The sequence below is a fragment of the Panthera tigris genome, chromosome B1, assembly GCF_018350195.1.
Source record: "Panthera tigris isolate Pti1 chromosome B1, P.tigris_Pti1_mat1.1, whole genome shotgun sequence".
In the NCBI taxonomy this organism is placed as follows: Eukaryota; Metazoa; Chordata; class Mammalia; order Carnivora; family Felidae; genus Panthera; species Panthera tigris.
This window is the reverse complement of record NC_056663.1, coordinates 172,114,016-172,131,206: the sequence shown is the minus strand read 5'-3', so window position 1 is coordinate 172,131,206 and position 17,191 is coordinate 172,114,016. Positions and strand designations below refer to the sequence as shown.

General features: G+C 41.8%; 1 long non-coding RNA gene across 1 annotated transcript; it reads right to left on the bottom strand.

Moving 5' to 3' along the window:
- Window positions 1-1,597: 1,597 nt before the first annotated feature.
- On the bottom strand, window positions 1,598-10,779 carry LOC122238066. The gene is made up of 3 exons (XR_006217044.1): window positions 9,943-10,779; window positions 3,558-3,667; window positions 1,598-1,883 (listed from the first exon to the last, which is right to left on the bottom strand). It is a non-coding gene; the product is annotated as an uncharacterized LOC122238066 (long non-coding RNA).
- Window positions 10,780-17,191: the final 6,412 nt, after the last annotated feature.

Below are 17,191 nucleotides of genomic sequence, written 5' to 3'. Positions count from 1 at the left end.
AAGACACCTTGCCGTGGCAATGAACAGACCAGGTGCACACCCACACTCACCCCACCCCACCCGTTTCTACTTCAAGTTTCAGAAATGAACTCGATGCTCGCTCCCACCCCATTGAGACAACAAGAGCTTGTGACTCTGTAGCACAGCAAAGTAGGTATTTAGCAATTATCTAGATAATTTGACTGGGATGGGCAAACAATTCATGTAATTTAGGTTCTAGAGTATATCTGTGGGTCTAAAAAACATGGACATTCCTCCAATTGCTTACAATTGCTTCAGAGTTCTATAAACACATAGGCTGCTTTTACAGCAAATTTGCTTCCCTAATTATGTTTTACATAATCTAATGCGTTCATATTAATTTGTATTCTCTAAGCATTTACCAGCCCAGAGGTATGTTGCCTGGTAGGCTGGAGAGGAAAACGGACCACAGATGATCATCAGGGTAGAGCTGAAAGTTGGCAATAGTAGTAAAGATCCAGTACTGACAAAAGTAAGGAACCACTACAGCATTTGGTTTGGAAAATGATGTGTGTGTGTGTGTGTGTGTGTGTGTGTGTGTCTAAGTTCCATTCTTAGTTTCAGTGCAGAGTTGGGTCAGACTCTTCACATGGCTTTAGAACATGGGCATTGATGGTGAATGACTGTAATAATAACCCACTTCAGGGGCATGGACATTGGCCAGTAGACATACACCTCTGGCTTTGAGTCAAGACTCAAGGTGGAGCCTGGGCCCGGACTTGTCCAGGAGGCCTATGCCTTCAGCAGATAGAGTCTTACTGCAGAATTGTATCACACTAACAATGAAACTTACTGGAAAAACAAATAAAATGCTTTAAATGTTTAAATGCACTTCCAACTATTCATCCTCCAAATATTTAGACTCTGAGCCGACTGGGCCAAGAGCCCAAGCTTCCTGTGCACACTGGATGGTTCCAACAATCTCCCCAAGATCAGCAAATATATAACAACTTAAAATATCATCCTTTTGGAGCCAAAAAAATTATTCCCCAGGTACTGCTCCAGGAAATCAGCTAGAGCTTTGTCCAAAGTCCTCTGTAGTGTCTACGGGAGTTGATTAATTTTTAATAAATTTTTACCAAGGCCTCCTAAGACCATGGTCTGTGTCCACTGTGAGCTGCTACACAAACAAGAGTGGGATGGAGATTTAGGAGGAGAAGTGGGTAGGAGGAAGGGAAAGGAAGAGGAAGAGGGAGGCAGAAAGAGCGACAAGCAGTTTGTTGAGGAAACTGGTCGCCCCAGAAGGCTTTGATGCCTGAATCAAGTCTTGAAGAGGAAGTTGGAGAAAACCAGGAATTTTGTTTTTGTTGTTTAAGGGAGGGGGAGAGGAGGGCAAGGGCAGCAGAGATTGATTTCCTTTTGCATTTAAATTTCTCTAAATTCAGTAGTCATAAAATTCATTTTCCTTTTCTCAGGGACATTCATACAAAAATTCCCCCTTTTGAAGCCTCCGCAGCAAAAAAAAAAAAAAAATTATCTGATTCTAGAGGCTAGTCATCTCTTCTTTAACTAAGATGCTCCACCAAATTAAATAAATACCCTTAATATAGATCTTGATTTTAGAATATTTTATTAGTGCTTAGTTCAGTCTTCCCTGTAGACTAGGTAGAACAGTGAAGGCAAATTTTACATGCATTTAACTTTTGTAAGTTTGATTATATGAGAGAGAGAGAGAGAGAGAGAGAGAAAGAGAGAGACAGGGATGGGGGGAGGTGTTAGCTGAGAAACAGTATACCAGTTTCTGGCACGGCTCCTCCCTAAGAGAGTTTCAAGGGCAGTTTTGATTATCTGTGGCCTTCATCTTGTGGCTGGCTTCAGAACCTGACCTTCTGATCAAACACATCGATGATGAATGATTATCCCTTGGTAAATGGAAAAATTAAAAAAGAAGTGTGGTCATTTCTCTGATATTTCTCAATCTGTACCATAACTAGAAACTTGGCTTTCTAAATTTCTGTGCCCAGCTACAAAGCCCACCACAATGTCTTTTGCCTTTCTCTTAATTTGGGGTACAAAACTGAGGTCCACAAATGAAAAAGCCCTTCCTTCCTTCCTTCCTTCCTTCCTTGCTTCCTTCCTTCCCTCCTTTTCTTTCCCTTCCTCCCTCCTTCCTTCTTTCCAGTATTTGTGGAGTATCAACAATGTACCAAGTTCAGGATTCAATCAAAAAGAGAGTCAAAAGACCTAGTCTTGACTTGGCCATGTTTTACTTGCACTATGACATTGGGGAAACTACTGATCCTTCTGGGTCTCAATCCACCAAAAAAAAAAAAAAAAAAAAAAAGTGAAAAAAAAATGGCTCATAAGTTCTAAATTTTCTCCCAGTGATAAAATTCCGTGAAATCAACTTGGAAATATTTCCTTAAAACTTAAAAGAAATAGTACAAACTTTCCTCACGGCAACCTTATCTATTCCTGACAAGCACTCTGTCCCCGCAGCTCCTGTCCCTCAGCTTTGTCCTTCCAGGCTGCAGCCGGTTTTGACTACCTCCCTCTCCCTCCGGATTCACCATCACTCCCCCCCCCACCCCCTTCGAGCTCGGGGGCTTCCAAGGTTTCAACAAAATGAAGAGATGTCTCCCAAGGTTTAGTTTCCTGTCGTAGATGCTCTTCTTCAGGCCCCAGGAGGGTGATTCAGGCTTCAGTTTTTTGATGAAAAGTGAGAATAACCACGTTATGGACAAGAGATATGGAAATCAATCTGCTACAAGATTAATTATACTTTCAGATTGTGCAAATGCTTCATTTTCAATGACTGCATCATTTGTAATGTGGCTTTTGTGTTCTATCATCGGGCATGTGAACCTGTTCACACTTAGTTGGTGGATTTGGCATAATAGTGTTTCAAGCACCAGTGGTCTTTATTTAATCTAACCTAAAAGATAATAATAAAACACTTGGTTACTCCAAAAGGGAATATGTATTTTTTTTAATTTTTGTATTTAAAAAAAAATTTTTTTTTAACATTTATTTATTTTTGAGACAGAGAGAGACAGAACATGAACGGGGGAGGGGCAGAGAGAGAGAGGGAGACACAGAATCTGAAACAGGCTCCAGGCTCTGAGCTGTCAGCACAGAGCCCGACGCGGGGCTCGAACTCATGCACCGCAAGATCATGACCTGAGCGAAGTCGGACGCTTAACCGACTGAGCCACCCAGGCGCCCCAATTTTTGTATTTTTAAGTAATCTCTATACCCAACATGGGGCTCGAACTCACAACCCCAAGATCCAGAGTGGCACACTCTTCAGACTAAGCCAAGCAGGTGCCTGTTTAGGGAAAAATATTCTTGTAAAATATTCTGTGATATCGTATCAGCGAATGTTGACCAAATACTACTTTAGGTAAAAACCTGCTTCTTAGTTCTATTCAACCAATAATTACATATTTGTGAAGAAGCCCTGTTCTGCCAATAGGTGAACTCAATTCACTCCCTGAGCATTAAGGAGAATATAAAAAATGTGGAATTTCCTGAGATTCGGGGAGATGTGGTGGAAAGCCAGACACTTGAATTTGAATCCCACTTCTGTAACTTACGAAATATGTGCTCCCAGGAAAGGTACTGTGTCATTTTGAGCTTTCTCTTCCCCACCAGGACATTAACGACGCCTGCTTTATCTTCCTCATAAAATGTTTGTGAGGATAAACTGACGGAATAGAAGAAGAATGGATTACAGTCACAGAAGGCTTCCATTGCCAACACTTCACACATGCCCTCACTGAATCTTCACAAAAACGCCATTTTATACGAAACCACATCACTGCAAGGTTAAGAGGCTTCTAATAAAAGGTGGAGCTGGCATTCAAGCCAAAGCGGAATACGTGCCTTTACCTCCGTATGAAAATCAATTACACGAAGGTAGCTACTAACATTTTTTGAAGCATAAGGGGAGGAAAAGGCTTTTCTTTTGCCCTCCCCGACTCGAAATGGAAAGGGGGGGGGGGGGAGGAGAAACGCCTGCGATATTTTGAGTGCGCATTACATGATTAAGATGACTCTATGAGGCTAATAGCATGAAAATGTTTCACACTTTGTGGCTTTCTTACAAAGTTATAACGCTTTTGACTTACCAGGCTTAAAAATACCACGCATTTACGCAACAATCCCACATTTCCCTCTTGAATTTGCATTCCAACGAATGAAAATAATTTTTTAATATCATGGCATTACAAATTGCTGGACTCGAGGGAATCCAACATCTTTTGCTTTCTGCCTGCTTCATAGAAGCAGGCAAAAACTTGAAAACCAAAGAAAGACACCAGCAACCTTCCGGCAAACAAAGGCAGTCATTATGTTTTCTGCACTTAGGAGCTTTTCCTCTGCCAGGCAGATACAGAGAGTACTCATCTCCTTCCAACTCCCAAATCTCTTGACTTCCTCCTTCTCCTCTCCGTCTAGGGCCTTTTGAGTGAGATGGCCAATAAGCCCCTTGTTTCAAATCTCTGCAGGAACAAGTGGATGCTACTCTCAGTGTCCACTAAACCATAAGTCCTTTGAGGATACGGGAAGACATCCACCAGTCTCAAGATCGAAATGCAACAAGGGGAAGTCCGCGAGCAAAGGAAGGGGCTGCGGACCACTGCCTTCCCTTACAAAGATGGTGGAATCTCTGGGGATAGTAAGCAGTTTACTCCTGCATGGTGTATATACGTAGCAAGGGTTCAAGAATAATATTCTTTATTTAGTTTCACATTTTAAAATGTTCTTTGAGTACAAAAAACAACACTATTAGGAACTGTGTACTTTGATACATATTCTGTCTCTCAGCCTGGCAGTGATAGGATTTGAACCCATGCCCAGCAGACTCCAACACTCCTGCCTTTTTTCTTTTTCTTTCTTTCTTTCTTTCTTTCTTTCTTTCTTTCTTTCTTTCTTTCTTCTTTCTCCCTTTCTTTCTTTCTCCCTTTCTTTCTTTCTCCCTTTCTTTCTTTCTCCATCTTTCTTTCTTTCTTTCTTTCTTTCTTTCTTTCTTTCTTTCTTTCTTCATAACTTCTATAACCAATGTGGGGCTTGAATACACAACCCCAAGATCAAGAGTTGCATGCTCTATGGACCGAGCCAGCCAGGCACCCCCAACTCCTGCCCTTTTCTTAACAATAGAATGCCCTGAATGGATTCCCAAGATCACAGAGTAGCCATTTATGATCATATTTTCTTAGTTATTTCATTCCACATTCTAAAACAGGTGTAATTGTACATTTTCAGTAAAACAACAACAAAAGATCTAAAGAGAATGGGAGGGAATTTTTTTTTTTTTTCTGAATGCTTTAGGTTTTAATCCCAAAAAGCAACACATGTACTCTAAGCACCCCTCTCCCTCTTTGATTTTACGATTCCTGTAATGTCTCCCTGGTCACAACTGCCAGGAAGGGGGTAACTGGGTAAACCCAGAGAGGGTTACCAACAGATCGCCAAATCAACAAAAAAAGATCAGTTTGAAAATAAAATGATTTCAGATGTGTTGACTACTGGAAAATCAGGGTGGTTATGTTAGCACATGTCTCAAATAGTGTTCTCCAGCCTGCAAGTTGCTTGCATTGTCCAACAAAGTAGGAATGCCCAAGGGAATAGAACCTCATCACCTCCCTTGCCTCCTCCTTACTCCCACTGACAATCCAGCAGAATTCAGCCCCAAAGGTAGGAGTTTGGTGTTGATGAGTCTGGACTGGCCCTGGGGCATCCCAAAACCCTAGCATGTCTATTGTCACTCCTCTGGCAAGGCTGTTTTCACAAAGAAAACATTCTTAATCATTCAGTAGGAACTGGGCTATCAAAACCAATTACCCACCAGTTAGACAAATGAATTCTGCTAGACAAGCATTCCCTTCCAAGCTTGAGGATGGCTTGACTGTTATACAGGGTAAAGTGTCCATTGTCATAGTCTTCCCTCAACAGGTAGTGGGGCAGGGTGCTTGATCCCCAAGAAAGCCCATCAAGAAAAGGAGAAGGACAGTTTCAGGACATTTAATGCTGCCCAACAAGTCCAACTTAAGTTGAGAGTGGTTAATATTCACGAGAGCAGCACGGGAAGTCACTGTCAGCTCAGACGGCCTAAAACACACAAGTCCATTAAGCAGTCCAATGAAGGTGACACGAGGCATGAGTGATGCCCCAAGATGGTGACACACCCAGCATGGCTGGATATGAAGCAAGCCTCCTGACAGTTGAATGTGTTGTGAAATACTTGTAAATTCCTTGGATAAGCATCTCCCATTCCTGTGATAAATAGAGACAAGTCAGGGAAAACTACTAGACCACTAAGCCAAAATACAAATTGATGGGGAATGGTGGCATCCACAACAATGAATAGCCTTGGAGGTTCTTTGATCTGTGCAGTACTATATTTGGCTCAAGGCCCCATTAAAACCAAGCAGTTTATGTTTGGGCCAATAAATAGAGCTAATAAAAGTCATCCTTGGACTGGGACTCTTTGAATGGGTGGCACACAGGTCACTTATGGTATTTAGTGACTGTGAATGTTGATGGTACTGCTACTATGTGTATACAGGTCCCTCGGAACCCTAGATGAGAAAGGTCTGTAGCACCCAGGAGAGCAATAAGAGTATAAGCTACTCCAAGCCCCAGCATTGACATTTCATTTGACAAATATGCATTGAGCATCGACTAGGTGCCAGAGTTGAAACAAGAAGGATACACATATGAATAAGAAGTAGACCCTGCTCATGAGACTCTGGATTAGAACAAAGGCATTTATGTACCCCCCGCAACAACATAGGTCAGACCGTGATGGCGGCCAACCAGAAGGAAGAGCAATTCGTTTTACATGGGGAGATTCTGGAAGACTTTGCAAAGGTGCTATTTAACTGAACCATAAAGAAGGAGTAAAAGAACCAACAATAGAAAAGCATGGTATTCTGAGCAGACACAAGCTAAGCAAGACTTTGAAGAGCTGAGGGGCAAAGGCAGCTATAGAGAGAGCGCTAGAATTCCAGCAAGGAGGGGGTATAAGGCCTGAGGCTGGAAAGGTAGGTCAGGATGGGGGGCAAATGGTCTGGAATGACTTGCTATGCATGCACTTGACCTTATTTTTGTAGGCCAGGGGGTTGTACGCATGTTATATTTTTGCAGTTTACATTTGTTTTTAAATTTTTATATTTCAACAGAGCTTTTGTCAAGTGATCCCTGCATGAAACTAAATGTATATAACCAAGAGAAGTGATGATTTATTGGTACAAACTTACTTTTGTAATCTCAGCTTTATTACATTTTGCTTCTTCTTAAATTAACCAATGGGAGGGGCGCCTGGGTGGCTCAGTTGGTTAAGCGTCCAACTTCGGCTCAGGTCATGATCTCACGGCTCGTGAGTTCGAGCCCCGCGTCGGGCTCTGTGCTGACAGCTCAGAGCCTGGAGCCTGTTTCAGATTCTGTGCCTCCCTCTCTCTCTCTGACCCTCCCCCGTTCATCCTCTGTCTCTCTCTGTCTCAAAAGTAAATAAACGTTAAAAAAAAAAATTTAAATTAACCAATGGGAAAAATGATCATTGTTTGCACATTAGTGAAGATTTTTTTCCGAGTGCAAGTGACAGAAAATCCAATCTCAACTAACTCAGGGAAGAAACAAAAAGTAGGGAATGAGAAAGATTTATTTACTTTTAAGAAAAAATTTTTTAATATTTATTTTTGAGAGAGAGAGTCACGGACCGCAAGCAGGGGAGGGTCAGAGAGAGACACACAGAATCCGAAGCAGGCTCCAGGGTCTGAGCCGTCAGCACAGAGCCTGACACGAGGCTTAAACTCAAGATCGTGACCTGAGTCGAAGTGGTTCTGGGATTCAGGAGAGGCTAAAGGAATAGATCAAAGCTTTTTGCCCATTGTAATGCAGTTCAGCACCCTCTCTACTGGCTGCTCAATTCTCAAGAAGGGCTTCCTCCCTGTGATGGGCCCCAGCAGCTCTGAGCTTACGACCATGTTTATCAGTTGCAATCTCCTTCCTATGAGAGCCCAACACAGTCTCAGAATGAAGCCTCAGTGGCCTGGCCTGGCTCACATGCCTATCCCTTCACCTGTCACTGTGGTCTGACAATGGTGCCTACTGAGTGGCCCTGGGGGGTCCTGCATAAGCCCAGGGTCCCCATGGACGGAGCGAGGAGGCAGGTGGTGCCTCAGAGGAAAGCAGAGGTGCTGCTACCAGAAGGAAGGAGGGATGCCCAGCAGGTAAAAACAACACAGTTGACTCTGTTGTGTAAATATAACGTGAAAACTTTAAATCAGGGATAAGGGATGTCAATTACAGGCTTATATCAGTCTTAATACTCAGTTTGCTTCTGTATTTTATTTTATTTGCACAGGATTGAGAAAATCCTGATTCACATAAGGGAGTGGTTGCAAATAGTAACCGTTTTTTAGACAGCATGCCTGGAACACCCAGGATACTCTTCAGTTAGATTTGTGCCAGAGTTGAAAGTAGACCGAAAGTTTGAGTAACAGGAAATTCTATTTCAAAGTTTAATTTCAGAAACCATGAAGAGGCTCCTTTGCTAATCTGAGTGTTCTCCAGGAAGATGCTTCTCAAATATAAATGTAATATATGATGATAAATTCAACAATATCATTTTTTTAACTCCAATATCTCAGTAACTAAGCTTCAAAGTTTGAATACAGTAAAATACATGTTGTTTTGCTATTGGAGTCACAATTTGAAGTTTCAACCAAACTGCTGACATGTTATCAGCAAGGAAGCACAGTGATATTATAACCCCATATTGCCAAATTGAACACATTCGGCTTATTAATAAACATCAGCCATTGGGGTGCCTGGGTGGCTTAGTCGGTAGGTTGTGTGAGGGACTTCAACTCAGGTTGTGATCTCCAGGTTGGAGAACTCAAGCTCCACATCCGGCTCATTGACTTAGCGCTCAGAGCTGCTTCCGATCCTCTGTCCTCTTCTCTCTGCCCCTCCCCTGCTTGCGCTCTCTCAAAAATCAACATTAAAAAAAGAAATCAGCTAGTAATGTAACTTTTATATCAGAGGACTATTTTGCAAAGTTTCCTTTTGAAGAAAATATTGATTTCTCATCTCAATTGAAATAGTAATAATAACACCTTGCTCTGACACTGGGGATAACTATTACCAGAAAAAAAGTAAATTTGGGAGCTCACAACCTATTATATTCCAAGTAATGTTGAAAAGCTAGGTTTGGGGTGCCTGGGTGGCTCAGTCAGTTAAGTGTCTGACTCTTCATTTCTGCTCAGGTGATGGTCTCATGATTCATGGGATGGAGCCCCGTGTCAGGCTCTGTGCTAATGGTGTGCATCCTGCTTGGGATTCTCTCACTCTCTCCGTGCCTTTTTTTCCGCTTGTGCTCTCTCTCTCTCTCAAAATAAATAAACTTAAGAAAAAAGGAAAGGAAAGGAAAGGAATGAAAAGAGAAAAGAAAAGAAAGGAAGAAAAGAAAAGTTTGGTTTAATGATCATGTCTTACTAAACTGACAATATAGAGAGTATTATTAACCACTGTTTTAAAAGATATGGCTACATCCTTAATAGCTAGCCTTTTCTATGTAGCTTTCCAGTGTCTCCTCTAAAATGGCATTCAGCAACGTTTCCCTAGTATTTTGCCCCACTGCAGCCATGCTACATTATTTTGTTTTTCTTGGTGTGGATGACATGATTTCCTTCCTAGACCGAAAAGCTCCATAAGGCTGGGACTCTGTCTCTTTGCATGCTTTCTCCTCATATAGCACAGTATAATGTATACTAAGAGCTCAGTATAATGTCTGAGATGAGGCAGGACTCAATAAATGCTCAGTAAATAAATACATTTAAAAAATTAATGTGGCTCATTTACAACAAAGTTAAAGCGGAATTTTTGCCTAGCCGTTGTGTCGAATACAATTCATGAGATTAAATGGTTTTGTACCCCCGAATGAATGGCAGACAAAATCAAAAACCAAAAACTTACCTCCTTTAGAGGAATGCTAACTGAACTTCCCGTGGCTCTTTTGGCCACATGCACACTCACACTTTTCTCCAGTTATTCATCCAACCATTCGCCAGCACCTCCTATGTGCTGGTATACTATCCGGTTGCTGAGGATGTTTTAAGAAGGCACTGAACCCAGTTCTTGACCTTAAGGAGTGTAGTCAGGGAGAATCATAAAAACAAATCATCATAACGCCACCTGATACGTGCCATAATAGAGATATGAATATTACATGGCGTTGATCAGGCTTTTTCAGGTTGCCAGGAAGAGAGATGTGCTCTGGTGACTCGGGTTAACGTGGCTCATTGCAAGGATACCGGAGGAAGTGGGGAAGAGCAGGAAGCAGTTTTAACAGCTGCCTGGCAGAGCTGGGAATGTCGTTCAGGACACAGTATACCTCCAGCCACCTGTTTTTCTTGACATTGCTTCAGCAGTAGGCATCTGTTGCTCCCTCTCTAATGCTCTGCCAGTATAGTGACTCAGCTGCGCTCTGCCTCTGCTTTTCTCTGCTCACGCTGCCAAACCCTCTCTGCACTTCTTTTCCTCTACGCCGTTGTTCCTGTTTTGTCATGGCTCCCAGCGCCCTGTGGACAGGGCTTTCTGACGGTTCTCAGGGTGTCTGCCCATTTCCACCCTACCGTTTCATTACTTCCCCCTCTCCCACACCCAATGGGTCCCAAATTCTAATTGCGTGAAAGAGGTTCTGTTCCACTGGCCGGTCATCGTCTAGGAAACTGACCACCGGGGGCGGAGCTCTTGCATCAGCCCATCTCATTGGCTACTTGGATATTCCATGAATGGTTGCCTTTGGGTCAGGCGTCAATTCTCAGTTCAATCTGCTGTAGCCAAGGGAGCAGGGCTGAGGTTTACCTCATGTGCAGAGAGCACCGTCTGCAGCCGCTTGCATCACAAGAGGGTTGTAGCTGAGGCTGGCAACCTTATCATTTGACCCTCCTCCAGTACAGTGTTCCAGTACAGCACAGTATATTGTTTGCCATCTTGAGTTTATGTCAACTGTTCCGCTTTGCTGCAAATAATGTCAGGTATAATCGATTTTTGAAATAGACTTTTAAAAGTTATTTTAAATAGCTAAAAGTTAAACACAACTTGAATCCCCCGAAAGAAGAAAAATAGTTGGACAAATTATATTTATAAGAAGGAATATTATACAATCTTCTAAGAGAATCGTAAATTTGGAGGATATATCATGGCAAGAGAAAATGCTTATTGATGTAATGTTAAATAAAAATCAGCACGCACAAGTTATATAGTATTATTAGTGAGATAATTATACACTCACTTATAGAGTTGAGAGAGAATAAACTGGAAAGACAAGGTGAGGGGGGCTTGGCATGGTGAGATGATATACGAGTTTTACATTTGTATGCATTTTTTGTATTTCCCAACCTTTCAAAGGCAAAAGAAAAATCCTCAATTGTAAGATACATAAAGCAGTATAAATGACACCCTTTCTTAGTAGGCAAAGCCCCCATGTTGGTTTGACAAGAAGTGCAAGATACTTTGGATCCCACTTTCAGAAAAGAAAGCGAGGTCTTCTTTCTTATGCACAATGCCTAACAGCAGAGAAAACCAAGATGACAGTGAAGTCAACAGTACAGCAGGGTAACAGGATGCATGTTGGCTGACCATGCGTTCTGTGTTGTATTCTTGGAAGGATGTCGTGTATTTGCTATTATACATAGCAAAATGTAGTCCTTGCTCATCCTGATCACATGTTCATGGACCACAATGGAATGGGGTTCAGGAGGCGCAGAATGGGAGACAGTCTGTGAACAACTGTACTCCAATGGAAAAAAAGTACTAACAAGATAATATGAAAGAGCGTGGAGGCCCAGAAAAGATGGCCAAGTTTGCCTGTGAGAGTGAGGGAAGAGTTTAGAAACTGAGTGGCGTTTGAGCTGAGCCTTAAGTAATAGTAATCGACTTATCAAGGGAGCCAGGAAAAGGGCACATTTCTTCCCTTCCTAAATTCTGAACTAATTGAAAAATAATATAGAGGGATTAGGCAGATGGGAAACCAAACTATCACCTTTACTTGATATGGTTGATATTGAAGAATAAGGCTTGGGAGGCTAGGTGGCTCAGTTGTGAAGCATCTGATTTTGGCTTAGGTCATGATCTCACGGTCCGTGAATTCGAGTCCCATATCAGGTGAGCTTGAGCCCCACCTTGGGTGAGCACAGGCCCTGCTTCTCTCTCTCTCTTACTCCCCTTCTCTCTCTCTGCCCCTCCTGGGATTCTCCCCCCCCCTTTCTTTCTCCCTCCCCCTCTGCCCCTTGCTTACTTGCACCCTCTCTCAAAAAATGTATATATACATATATATGGCTCATGGCTGCAGGTAAGCAGGTTTCCAATTCTGAACCCAGAATTACACAGATTTATCCATGCAGTCACAGGATTGCACAGCAGAGGCAGACTTCCTGACAGAGGGCAAGACCCTTGTAAAACCTACAACATGTGGTCCATGAGAGACTCAGAGCAGAACACATATCTTCAGCAGGCAGGCTCACCGCAAGAAGAAAAACGGATGAAGAGGCTAGAATACACAGGGTTGATGTAGTAGGTTGAATGGTGGTCCCTAGAAGATATGCCCACCCAGAATCTGTAACTGTGACCTCATTTGTAAAAAAAAAAAAAAAAAAAAAGCTTTGCAGATGTAACTAAGTTAAGGATCTTGGGATGAGATCATCCTGGGTTTAGGTGGGACCTAAATCAAATGGCAGTTGTCCTTAGAAGAGGACAACAGAAGAAATACAGGAAAAGGCCATGTGAAGATGAAGGCAGAGCCTAGTGGGATGCATCGACAAGCCAAGGAACACCAAAGACTACAGGCAACTGCCAGAAGCAGGGAAAGAGGCATGGGACAGACACTTCCTCAGAGCCTCAGAAAGGAACCAACCCTGTCCACACCTTGATTTTGGACTTCTGGCATCCAGAACTATAAACGTACACATTTCTATAATTTTAAGGCATTCTGTGTGCCCATTTGTTACTGCAGCCCTAAGAGACTAATACACTCTGTTTCTTGTCCTAAACACAGTCATCTGGGAGCAGAGAGAAGTGGGTACAGCCCAGATTATTCCCCTAGCAGAGTTGCCTCCACATAAAAGGAAATACTATGAATGGGGGAAGACGTATCTTCCCCTAAAATAATAATAAATGCCTCTAACATTTTTTGAGTGCTTGTCATACCGCCTATTGTTTTGAGTGGTTTCAGAAAGAATACAATAGGGGACTATGTAAGGAAAGGGAATTCCAGGCCAAGGGGAAAGCTCTGTGGGGTTTTCCCGACCCACACACTTCCTCATCTACTCCTGCACGACTTCCATCCATCCCACAGACATTGGGTCCAGGGCTGCTGTGATTTCCAACTTTGGGTCTTCAGGTTTCTCCCATTCTCTAATCATAAAGATAGGAAGGTGTTTAATTATAAAATTTCTGTAAATACCACATAATGTTTATGAAAACAAAAACAGAAAAACAAAAAACATCGCTGTATTAGTCAGGTTTCCCCAGAGAAACAGAACCAAAAGCTACTGATTTAAATGTTAATCAGATCCAAAAATGCCTTCATATCTACATCTAGACTGGTGTTTGACCATACAACTGGTGCCATACATAGCCTTGCCAAATTGATGCATAAAATTAACCCTCGCAATGGGATGTTTTGTTTTAATTTATGGTTTTTTAAAATTGTGGTAAAATATACATGGCATAAAATTTCCCATTTTAACCATTTTTAAGTGTATAGTTCAGTGACATTAAGCACATTCACATTGCTGTACAGAATTCTTTTCATCTTGCCAGACTGACACTTGGACCCATTTAACAATAACTCCCCATTTTCCTTTCTCTCTAGCCCTTGGCAACCGCCATTCTACTCTCTCCCTACAAATTCAACTACTCTAAGTACTACACAGGAGTGGAATCATACAGAATGTTTTCCTTTGTCACTGGCTCATTTCACTTCAAGGTGTCTTCAAGGTTCATCCACGTTTTAGCTTGTATCAGAACACCCTTCTTTTTTTTTTTTTTTTTAATGCTTGTTTATTTATTTTGAGAGTAGGGGGAAGGACAGAGAGAGGGAGAGAGAGGGAGAGAGAGAGGGAAGGAGAGAGAATCCCAAGCAGGCTCTGTGTTGTTAGCACAGAGCTCAACCCAGGGCTCAGTCTCATGAACTGTGAGATCATGACCTGAGCTGAAATCAAGAGTCAGACGTTTAACTGACTGAGTCACCCAGGTGCCCCAGAATGCCCTTCCTTTTTAAAGCTGACTACTGTGCAACTGTATGTATGAACCACATTTTGCTTCTCCATTCATCTGTCGATGGCCACTTGGGTTGCTGCTCCCTCTTGGCTATTGTGAATAATGCTGCTATGAACATAAGTGTGCATATATCTTTTGGAGATCCTGCATTCAATTCCTTTGAATACCTAGAAGAGGAATTACTTTATCATATGATAATTGTATTTGATGTTTTGAGGAACTGCCATACTGCTCTCCACAGTGGCTGCACAGTTCCACTCTGCTCTAGTCAGCATTTAAAAACTGGTAGCAGAAGATAAGATTAACAGTTGCTTAAGAAAATACGTATACATTAATACTCAAGCTGTAGCCTATAGCCACACACCCCAAAGTGAACAAAGCATTCAAAAGGTAAACAAAAGACATTATGGGCCCTGCAGGGGACTCTGCAAACTCCATGGGCCCTTTCATCTTTCCTAAGAGAATTCCAATTGTATTCAGTTACTCTCCTCTTCCTTAGACCGGCATGTGCCTCAGCTGAAACTAACCCCAGTTCTAGGAATGGGTCTGACTGTCTAAGGAAAATACTGCCCTTGTCAGGAGGAAGGCTATGCTTAGGCAAGTGACTCCATTTTTGCCAATAAAATGAGAGGGAATTCAGTAGTGGGTCTCCTGGAAAATTGTTCCTCACTCTTGAAAAAGCATCAGAGGAAGTAATTATTTCCCTTCTTCCTCTAGGCATTGTCACTTCTGCATATAGCTCTTGGAATTGCGATAGCCAGGCTGCCACTAACCTGAGGATAAAGCCAACATTAACCATGGAGCAGTGGAGATATGGAAAGAATCTAGGTCCTTGGCATTAACATCACTGAATTGCTGAATTAACTGAGTCCGGAGCCCACCCTATACACTTTGGTCTACTTGGTGACAGAACTAGTTTAGAAAAACATTTGGCCTTTCATGAAAAAGGAATCTGGTTATACATATGTGAAAAATAAAAAACAAAGGAAAGGACAAAAAAGAACAAAAAATAAATTGCTCACAATTGCATTGTATCTGTCAGGATTCTTGGTTGCAAGCAATGGAAACCAACTCTGGTTCACTTAAGTACAAAAGGAACACATTGGAGGGATTGAAAGGGGCTGCCAAACCAAAGGAAGGAGAACCAGGAGTCTTTCCCAGGGGATCTGGAGCCAACCTCATCCCAATCTATGTGGTGCCACCATTGGCGTCAACAGCACCATAACCACTGCCACCACCATTCTTCCACTGTCATCACCTCCACCCCCACTATGATGATCTGCTTTCTGACTGTCCAAGTGTCATACGATAGCTGGGACTTGAGAAGGCAAGTCAGGAGGCTAGGACGCAAAATTTAAGGAGGCACATACTCTCAGCATCATACAAATGCAGATTGGCCCCTGCACGACTCTGAAAATGAATGCCTCCTTAAATTTTACACCCTAGCACCTTAGATGCCTCACTCACTTGCCAGGTTCTGTATCACACGCCCAAGTTTTGAAGTTCCAGTTGGAAGCCTGGGAGCCTTCAGTGTCCAAGCCTAGTTCATATGACCACAACCCTGGTTGCTATGCAGTGAGCAAGAAAGCACTCCCCTTTCAGCTTCTACAGGCAACTAAGACAAGGCACTCTACCAAAACTAAACACAATGGAGAATTGCCCCCAAATAGGAACCACTCAGAGATGATCACAGTTAAACACAGTTTGGGGGCAGTTCCCTCATATTTTCTTCCACGTATACATATCTTGTGGATGGGTGCAAAAAATGATTTGATGTTTCCTACTGTAGTTTTTTGTTCTTAGACAATATCCAATATTCTAAGGTGGAATCTACCTCATTTTCTCCTAACCAGCATCATACCCTGATATCTGAACTATATCACCCCTGTAATATGAGACTCAAAAAAATATTATTTTAAGTCAATCATATGTTAGATTTATACTTTTATTACCAACATTTGATCATTGGCCAATTACCCACACTGTTTATACTTTTCTAAAATCATTACGGTTTGCCTTTGAAAGTCCTGTCCTAGATACTTGAGCTGTAGTAGGTAAAAGGATTGGCAATCCCCAACCCCACATACCCACGAGCATGCTAATGACAATCCTATCAAAGGATCAAAACACTACCAAAAACCCCCAAAATCCCACAGTCTAGAATTCACTAAATGCACTGACTGCTTTTACTTTAACAGTGACACTTATAGAAAGAGGAAAAGGTTTTTGAGGTGTAAGCAGTTTAACAAGGAGAAAAAATAGATATCCAACCAAATCATAAATGGAAAGAAACTGTAGACCATTGTCAATTTCAATTTTGCCTTTCAGGGAAAAAATTCTTTTTTTTTTCCTAAAATTAAACTGTGTTTCCTTTAAATTTACCTAGTCTAATTTTTCTCAAAGCCTGGTCAGAAGTCACTTTTTTTTTTTTTTTAATTTCACTTTCTTTAACGGTAAAAAAAAATTACCCAGGCTCTCTCTGTAGGTTTACTTGCAGTTTTACTTTGCCTTCATAAAGCTGATTCAGTTGACAGTTGCTAAGGTGATGGTCTTTTTACCAGACATTTTATTTATGGAGAATAGTTAAAGGACAGGCACCTTTTACTTGAGACTTTCTGGAAAACAATACTTGCATTTGCCCTATATGTCACTCCAGGTCAAATTTTAGAGACCAGAGAACTAATAGATGTTGTGAGACTTAATTAAATTAAGGACAAATGCACTCCGTAAACAAAAGCTTTAAAGTCTCCTAGCTGGTGGCTATGTTTTCATCCTTTTACTCTTTATTTGGCTGTTTAAGACTGTGAAACTCAGACCTCATTAGTGGCCTGGAAGATTTGAAGAAATATACTTTCTTCCATGGCTCAAGAAGCAGATGTAAGCAGTCAAAATAAGAATCTTTTAAAATTTAAAAGAATTTTAATTTGTCCTAATTTACTTG